The sequence below is a fragment of the Acomys minous genome (assembly GCF_964271855.1).
Source record: "Acomys minous genome assembly, chromosome: 1".
Lineage (NCBI taxonomy): Eukaryota > Metazoa > Chordata > Mammalia > Rodentia > Muridae > Acomys > Acomys minous.
Genome location: NC_140483.1, coordinates 140,473,092 through 140,481,206, shown reverse-complemented (window position 1 = coordinate 140,481,206; position 8,115 = coordinate 140,473,092).

The window sequence follows — 8,115 nt, the reverse complement described above, 5'->3', positions numbered from 1 at the left end:
GGCTGGAAGACACACAACTTCACTGATGTAACCAGACCCTTAAAGAGACTGGACTGAGGAGCTAAAGGCAACAGCAGACCTTCTTACAAATGTGACCTAGATGTGCACCACGGAGTTGACAGATCCTGCATCCATTCAGAAGCAGAGGCTGACAACAAACTACGGTCTACACCGTACAGCCCACAAGTTAACCGTACAAAGTACATGTGCAGTCAGAGTTGATAGGTCCTTCCATGAGCATCCTAGAGCCAGCGTACTTTTAAATCTGTGCAGTGACACCCTAACCACTGATAAAGAAAAAAAAAATTCAGACAGGCTGAAAGAGTGTGAGGACATCACACTTCCGTGTCATTCTTCAAAGCCTCCCACCTGCTCCCACAATAAGGTTCATCGTCCGAATCCCTTATTCTGCACGCATATCTGCAAGTTCCCACCTTCCATGGTGCTCTATCCATATTATCTGATAGATTCGCTTTCCTGAGTTAGACTCAAGGAGCAAAATGGACCATGATTCAGTATGTTCAGTTGTTTCTGTCCCTCCTTGTGGTGGCAGATAACGGTAGTGCTTTGTTTGTTTGTTAATTTTAATTTATTATAATTTATTCAGATTACATCCTGAATGTTATTCCATTGCTTGTATCTTCCTGTTCCCACCATCCCCGCCCTCCCCATTTTTTTCAGCCAGGCGCCAAGTGGCGACAGCACTCCTCTAGTGTAACATATAAATGAGGGTTCTATGCATACAAAGGCGTGTTTGAAGTTGGGGAAGAGCCGTCCCGGGCATAGCATGCAGGTACTCTGATTGGATAATGTTGACGAAAGAAATGTTTCTGAAGTACAGTGAGTGAAGACAAAGCGCCTGTTACAAATATTAATTTAGCGCTGGCGAGATGGGTTAGCAGTGAAGAGAATGTAGCTACTCAGTCCTGGGGACGGGAGTTTGGATCTCCACACCCACAGCTAGTGACTCACAACTCCCTGTATCTCTAGCTCCATGACGTCCTCTGCATGCAGTTGCGTATTCTCCAACACACACACACACACACACACACACACACACACACACGAGCACAAACACACATTTAACTGAAGCCACTACTTTAAAAAATGCTAAGGTAGACACGACTGATAAGTTCAATGTGCCAGAGGATGTTTACCATCTGCTAAAATGACGCAAATGTGACATAAATGACTCTCCAGCTGAATAAATCTCATAAACAAGTCATATTAGCAAGATCCTCCAGTAGACGTTTAAATCAGCAATCGAATCCCAGTTGACTTGTGCCGACCACTGCCGAGGAAGCAGCTACAACATTCTGCTCTTCGTAGCAAGAGCCTCGGCTTCGCTGAAACATCGAGTGAGACAGAGCAAGAGGCTCTATGCTGAAGCTAGATCCAAAAGTAATATTGAGATAGAAACATGGATTACTCGGAGAACTTTCCAGTAGAAACTGAAATCTATCAGGGAATCAGCCCTATCTCCCCATTTTCAGTGTTTGCAATTATTTACCTGTGTGTGACATTGGTGGGAAACAATACCTATCGCAAAGAATTTGGCATTGCATATGAGGGCTGCGCATCGATTGGCCTCTGCTGAGTCACTAGGCGGCTCCCGGGAGAACTAGACGACACTGAATTTGATCACAGATGACAGATCAGAGTCTAAGGGAGTTCTCTCAACAGTGCAGCTCCACGAGAGACGTCTGCCGTTCTTCCCTTTGCAACTTTCCAGTTGCTCGGTGCTCTTTGAGGGTTTAGGGATGGACAAAATCTCAGGGGATGGGACCATACGAAAGGACTGTGTCACAAGGCAGGCTCATGGGAAGACAGTCTGTCCAGCCTCACTTGACCACTCTTTCATTTTCAAAGCTTGAGAATGAATTTCCACGCAACTCCTTACACTGAACACCTCAGATGTACATTTTAGCCAAGGAAGCAATCCCATTTCATCATGACGTCAACTAGCGCTGTGTGTGGGGCAGAGGGAAAAGCCCAGCCTGTGTAAAGGCCAACGACGAAGCCACACTGTGAACACGGGCTTCCGCTGCACCACAGCAGCCTGGCGGAGCCTCTGCCACCTCAGCAGAGCTACTCTCTAAAGAAGTACCTGAGGACAGCAACCATCAACAGAGTATGGAGAGCTAAGGGGGTTCTGTGTTTCTGCCACCCCGCAGATAAGCAGGAACCCTTCCTAACCAGAGGCGAGCGTCCTCCAATTTGTTCCTGCCTCATTGATAGTCCTGTTCTTTAGGAGCTAAGTGTGCAGTCTGCAGCACGTCACTGCTCCGGGGACGGGCTGCCCACTCTCTGGCCATTTATTTGCCTGCCAGTTATTTCTCTCAGCAAATGGAGGTCAGTGAGTGAAGTCAGCAGGCTGTCAGCCAGCCTCCTCTCGGCTTGTCAGCACCAGTGCTGGGATCGCTGATGAGGACAGAGCCTTTCGCACTTGGCCACCAAAAACCTGGGGAATCTGAGGATCGTTGACGGGTTTCTCTTCCTTCCCACCCACTCTGACCTACAATAGTTGAGTTGCTTACAGCCGGGGCACAACTGCAAGTTTGTGAACGGATCCTATGCCCTGAAGAGATGAGCGCAGTCAGCCCATCGTAAATCCACGGCAAAGAACTGTGGCCTTCAGAATGCGAAAGGAAAAAGAAACTCTGTGTGAGGTCAGGTGGGACGAGTGAGGGGTTTAATGCTGTAGAAACGTGTCACTCCGGATAACAAGGATACTTCTTAAAGGCTCCTGTACGTTAGACTTACAAACACTTCCTTACATTTGAATCGGCTGGAGGAGTGTCTGCTCCTCGGAAGCCCGCTATGCTGTGAGCTTTAACGCAGGGCAGCGTGTTTACATGTATTTGTAAATTGTGACTTCAATTTTAACACATCGCGTTGTCTAAAGCACAGTGCAGATACTTCCATAAAATGTTTTCCACTGGGCATCTAGTAGATGAGGGGACTCTTCTCCCAGGGGGAGTATTATAAACTTTAGGGCTGTTTTTAATCCCCCAAAACTGAGAATTGCTTATAGTAAATTAGATAAGGCTTTCAATGGGACACACGTGGTTAAGTTCTACAGTTCTCTAGCATTGTATATATATATATATAGGAGAAAATTAGGTGGACCAAGTCATACAGCCAGGTTTAGAGGCATGTGCTTAAAATAATGTTAAATCTATTTATTGCTGCATTTATTTGTATTTGTATAAAGAGGTCTACCTCTTTTATTTAAAGCTTCTAAATTTGGTGTCTTGCAAATGTTTTAACCCCTTGCCAGTATAATTTTCATCTTGATTCAAAAAGTCAAAATAAATCCTCCAGTTGTGTCATAATCCCTTCTGTTCTTGCCTCAGTTTGCTCCTGAACAAAAGCTCATACTTGTACTTTTAGTTGCCAAAGATTGTTCTGTCTTTGCTTTCACTTGCGTAGATGACTTCAGGGTCCTTGTTCAAACACACAGTAGCTTGAAAAATAAACTGTGCCAGGCATGGTGGTGCACACCTTTAACTCAGCACTTGGAGGTAGAGGCAGGCAGATCTCTGTGAGTTTGAGGCCAGCCTGGTCTACAGAGTTCCATGACAGCCAGAACTGGTACACAGAGAACCCCTGTCTCAAAAAAAAAAAAAAAAAGGAAGGCAGGAATGAAGGAGAGAAGGGGTGGGAGTGAGGGAGAGAGGAAAGAAGGAAGGAAGGAAGGAAGGAAGGAAGGAAGACTAGATTTTTTTAAAGCATAGTAAATTGCCTTTGCCTACTGTTTGAAGTTCTCTTGGCCCATTGCTTGATGCGTTTTAAGTCCATTCTAAATATTGAAGCTCCTGACACAATCAGACTTTCCTATTTGTTTGTATCGCTTGCTGTTAGAAATGAGTCTCCAAACCAAGTACTTTGGTCGACAGCCCTTCCTACAGATTAACACTGTCTTCCCACTGAGACAAAAGCAGTGTTTTGGTTAACGATGTCTTCCCTCGGACCTGCCTACCGGGCCCCCCCCCCCCCCGCCCTTCAGAGAAAGCTTGGAAACTTTATTTGTTAGTAACCCACGAAACAAGGCAAGGAGAGTACGGTGAGAGGTGGTGGTCTGTGGAAGTTGAAGTTACAATGGCGGACACCACATAATAGCACTGTGCTGAAATACACAGTGCAGCCTGCTGATGTGTGCACCGAGCTTCGAGAAGCTTCCTGCTCCGCTTTCTCCTGAGGCAGCACTGTTAAAGAATTTGCTCTCATAACCTGTTTGTAAGAGTCGATATTTCTCTTCCTATTTCCCTCTGCTTCGACGTAATGTGATTTGAACCAAGCTTGCCTGTGCTTTGGGAAAACATCCGGTCACCCTGCCTCCACACCGAACACTAGTCTCCCTTCCACAAGACGTAGAAATGGTTGCCAGAGCTGGCACTCTCGGAGAAGGAAATTCCTGTGTATCCCGTCATCCGTGAGGGCAGCTCAGCTGTGATCTTTGTTGACCACTCTGCTGCAGTAGCCAAAGACCCGAATTCTTCTCATCTCTCTCAGAAGGGCACTCTTGGGAGACGGCAGGATTCTGTAGTTAAGTAAAACCTGTTCCAAATATTTACATCTGCTATGTAAGGAAATACCTATACAACACAGAGGTTGTGCCACTGTTTAAAAAACAACAAAAAGGAGGATGTTTCTTGTGAATGATTCTTGCTCCTATTCCTTCTCAGGGGAGAGAATGCCCACTTGAAAATACCCATATTTGGCAACCAGGTGACAGTTGCCCATAGTCACTTATGTTAGATGGGCTGAGATTTAATAAGGCAAGCAATCAGAAGCAAGATTGTATGGCTAAGGGGACCGTGTCTGTCTGGAATAATCAATGATCTTGAGTAAGGCTCGAGCCAGAAAAAAATGTCAGGACTATAAATTCAAGTAATAAAATCTGCTACAATAGCAAGTCTCTGATGGGGTTGAAGACCAGATAGTTTAGTTTTACAATTAAGCTTAGTTGTTTAGGGGTTAAGATGTTTTTAGGTCTAGATAGAAGTTTTTAGGTGGATAGAGATGAGATATGATAGACATTGATTTACATTCAGAGTTGTAGACTCACCAAGACAAGAAAGACGCTTTCTCTAAGGTTGCCAAATACAAATAGGCAAAACACTATGAATATAACATTTATAAAATTCCTGATTGTTTATTGTATATATGTGTAATCAATAAATGTATATGTAAAAGTAAAAAGAAATAAAATTTAATTTTAAAAGGTAAATTTCTCATTCCTTTAAATTACATAAGATTTGCATAAAGAAATTCTTGTGAATGTATTTCTGAAGGGTAAAAATGTCATAAAAAAGATAAGATATGTGATTAATTTGCAGAGGAAAATCACAGTGTTTTAAAGATTTTTTTCCCCTTCATAGAATAATCAAAAGAGATCTTATTTTTCCCTCTACTTACAAGCCAGACTCACAGTTGAAAGCAGTATGTCAGGTGTAGGGTCACTCTGGACAATTCAAAAAGATCCTCCTTCCCCCTTGGTCTTTATCTATTTGTTTCCTGAAGGATTTCCCTCAGGCAAGCGAGACAGAAGCAACAGCAATAATCTTATTTACAAGGAGGGCAGGAGGGCAGAGGGTTGGAGCCCCTAAGGGCTGGAGCTCAATAAGGTCCCTGTCACACTGAGACCAAAGGGTCAGCCCAGCCCAGGTGAATAATGACCAAGAACGCTTTGTGACTGGTGACTGTACTGTGCAGGGAGCTAATTGATGTCCTTCTGTTGTCCGTGAACAATGTTCTTCTTATAGTGACAGTAATGTCATCAAAAGGGAAAGTGTGCGGTCAGCTAAGAAGAAACACAGAGAGGGAAGGCCCACATATCCACGCCCGGGGTTCTCCGCTTTGCCTTGCAGGAACGGGGTCCTTATGTGGATGTGTGCTTGGTAGGATTGCCTTCGAATTAGCATAACTACCAAGAGGCTGGGTGAGCATTGGCACTGTGGACGGATACTGTGAGTCCACCGAGAGCCGTGCAAACCGCAGCATGGGTCACCAAGAGCAACGGATCCCTTCAGCCGAAGGGCCCTGGTGCGATGTCCTGGCCCTGAAGGGACTGGTTTCACTCACTTTTATTACACTAGCTTACCTCTCTTGCCATTCTTACCCGTCCAGCCATTCTTTCTCTTCCTGCCGTTTGCTAGCATGTCCACATACACTTTTCCGTTCCGAGGCTAGGCCCTGTTTGTTCTCCCATAAGCTGTCCAAGCATCCCTCTTTCCACTTCTGGTTGCCCTCCTTATTTTACCATAGACGGTGCTGCATTGAGCTGGTCTGGTTAAAGTGTTTGCTTTTTTACTAGATATTAAGGAACTTGATGGTTTACCATGGTAGATAATAGACATTGTTTGGATTAAATGCAATAAAAGCACGGTTTGAAATATGAAATATAAGTTATGTGCCACAGTAGATATGCTATGGAGAAGTTTATTGTAGTGGTAGGGTACCCGAGACAGAGAGAGAGAGAGAGAGAGAGAGAGAGAGAGAGAGAGAGAGAGAGAGAGAGATGGGTAAGAGGGCAAGAAGTAAAGAGAAAGAGACGAGGTGGGTTTGTCCTTTCGTGTACTGGGTAGCTGGCCTACCTGGTGGCAGGCAGGTAAGGACTAGAGGCAATATGCTAACACACAGTTCGTTTAAGGTGAACTGACTGGGTCTTCACCCAGGAATCTGGTAAAGCCATGAGTATGGTCAAGCTATGCCACTTATTAGTTGCTTGACCTTAGGCAGGAAACTGTCAAATAGGAACAGTGATACTTCGGGGTGACTGAGAAGGTTCAATGAGGCAGTGCATCATATAATCAGGGAGCTCAGTTCTAACCACTGTTATATCAGTGTCAGGAACAAGGTAGGTTCCTAAGTTCCCTGTGTGGCTATTACAGTTCCACCAAGTGACACTTCACTGAGTAGAATAGAACGTTTTCTAGATGCCTTGTGTACAGGTTTAAAAAAATGAAAGGTAAGTTTGTTTCTTTAAGCCAAAAGATGCTAAAAAAAAAAAAAAAACCTTTCGTGTAGTAAGCAAACAAAGGCTGGAAATGCAACTAGTATAGGTAGGATCAGGCTGGGCCTGTAGTGAGATAAACCAAACTACTCCTCGCAACCCCCCCCACACTCACGACTTCTTCACCTAACCGAGGTAAACCATGCTTATGTTAAGCAAGCACTGAAGAGCACATTTTTTGACGCCCAGAATAGATTTAATAAATTTTATAATTTTTTTTTTTGGTTCGGAAAAGAAGAAAGACCCCAATGATTGGTTAGAAGCATTCACCACTCTGTTTCTCCCGTCCCTTTGCAAGTGGGTGTAGTGGAGGGATTGAAAATCTATAGTCCAAAGACGTAGGTCGCCCCTCAAGAAACGCAACACGCTGCCCTACTATCTACGCCAGTTCCTTGACCTCCTGAAGCCTCCACACGCACTGAAGGGGACAAGAGTTAGAGCTGTGGTCACTGACTGTGAACGGGCAGGATTTAGAGTCAGAGTGAAAACAAACTTCTGGACATTATGTGTGGGGATTTCTAGATGGCGTCCACCGAGGTGGGGAGAGCTATCTGAAATGTGGGTGGCGCCACCCGTGGCCTGAGGCATGGACGGAATAAGAAGGCGAGCTGAAGCCACCCTTTGCCTCCTGAATGCGGACACGCTGTGGCCAGCTGCCTCACCTGCTTGCCACCATCATTCCCCTTGACGATGGGTCCACATCCTTGGACTGTGAGGCAGAAAAAAAAACCTGCCCTTTGGTCAGTGACTTTTGTCTGGTATTTGGTGATAGCCATGAGAACAGGAACGTAGCGCACTAGTCATTTTGATATGTGCAGGTGTTTTTCATCTTTAACTCTGCCGGCATGTGAGAATTTTCAAGGGCTACTATGACTTTAAAGAAAAAAAAAATGAGTGCGTGGATGGAAGTGCTGTTATAAAAAGAGTCACGTGGACTCTGTGATCACAGACGTCCTGGTTCGAACCTGAGCTCTGTGATCTCACTAGGACTTCTTTTTACCTCTACGATAAAGCAGTGGCATACACATCACAGGGGTGACGTGAAGATAACATACGATGCAAAGGGGTGCTGTATACCTATCATGCTAGACACGCTA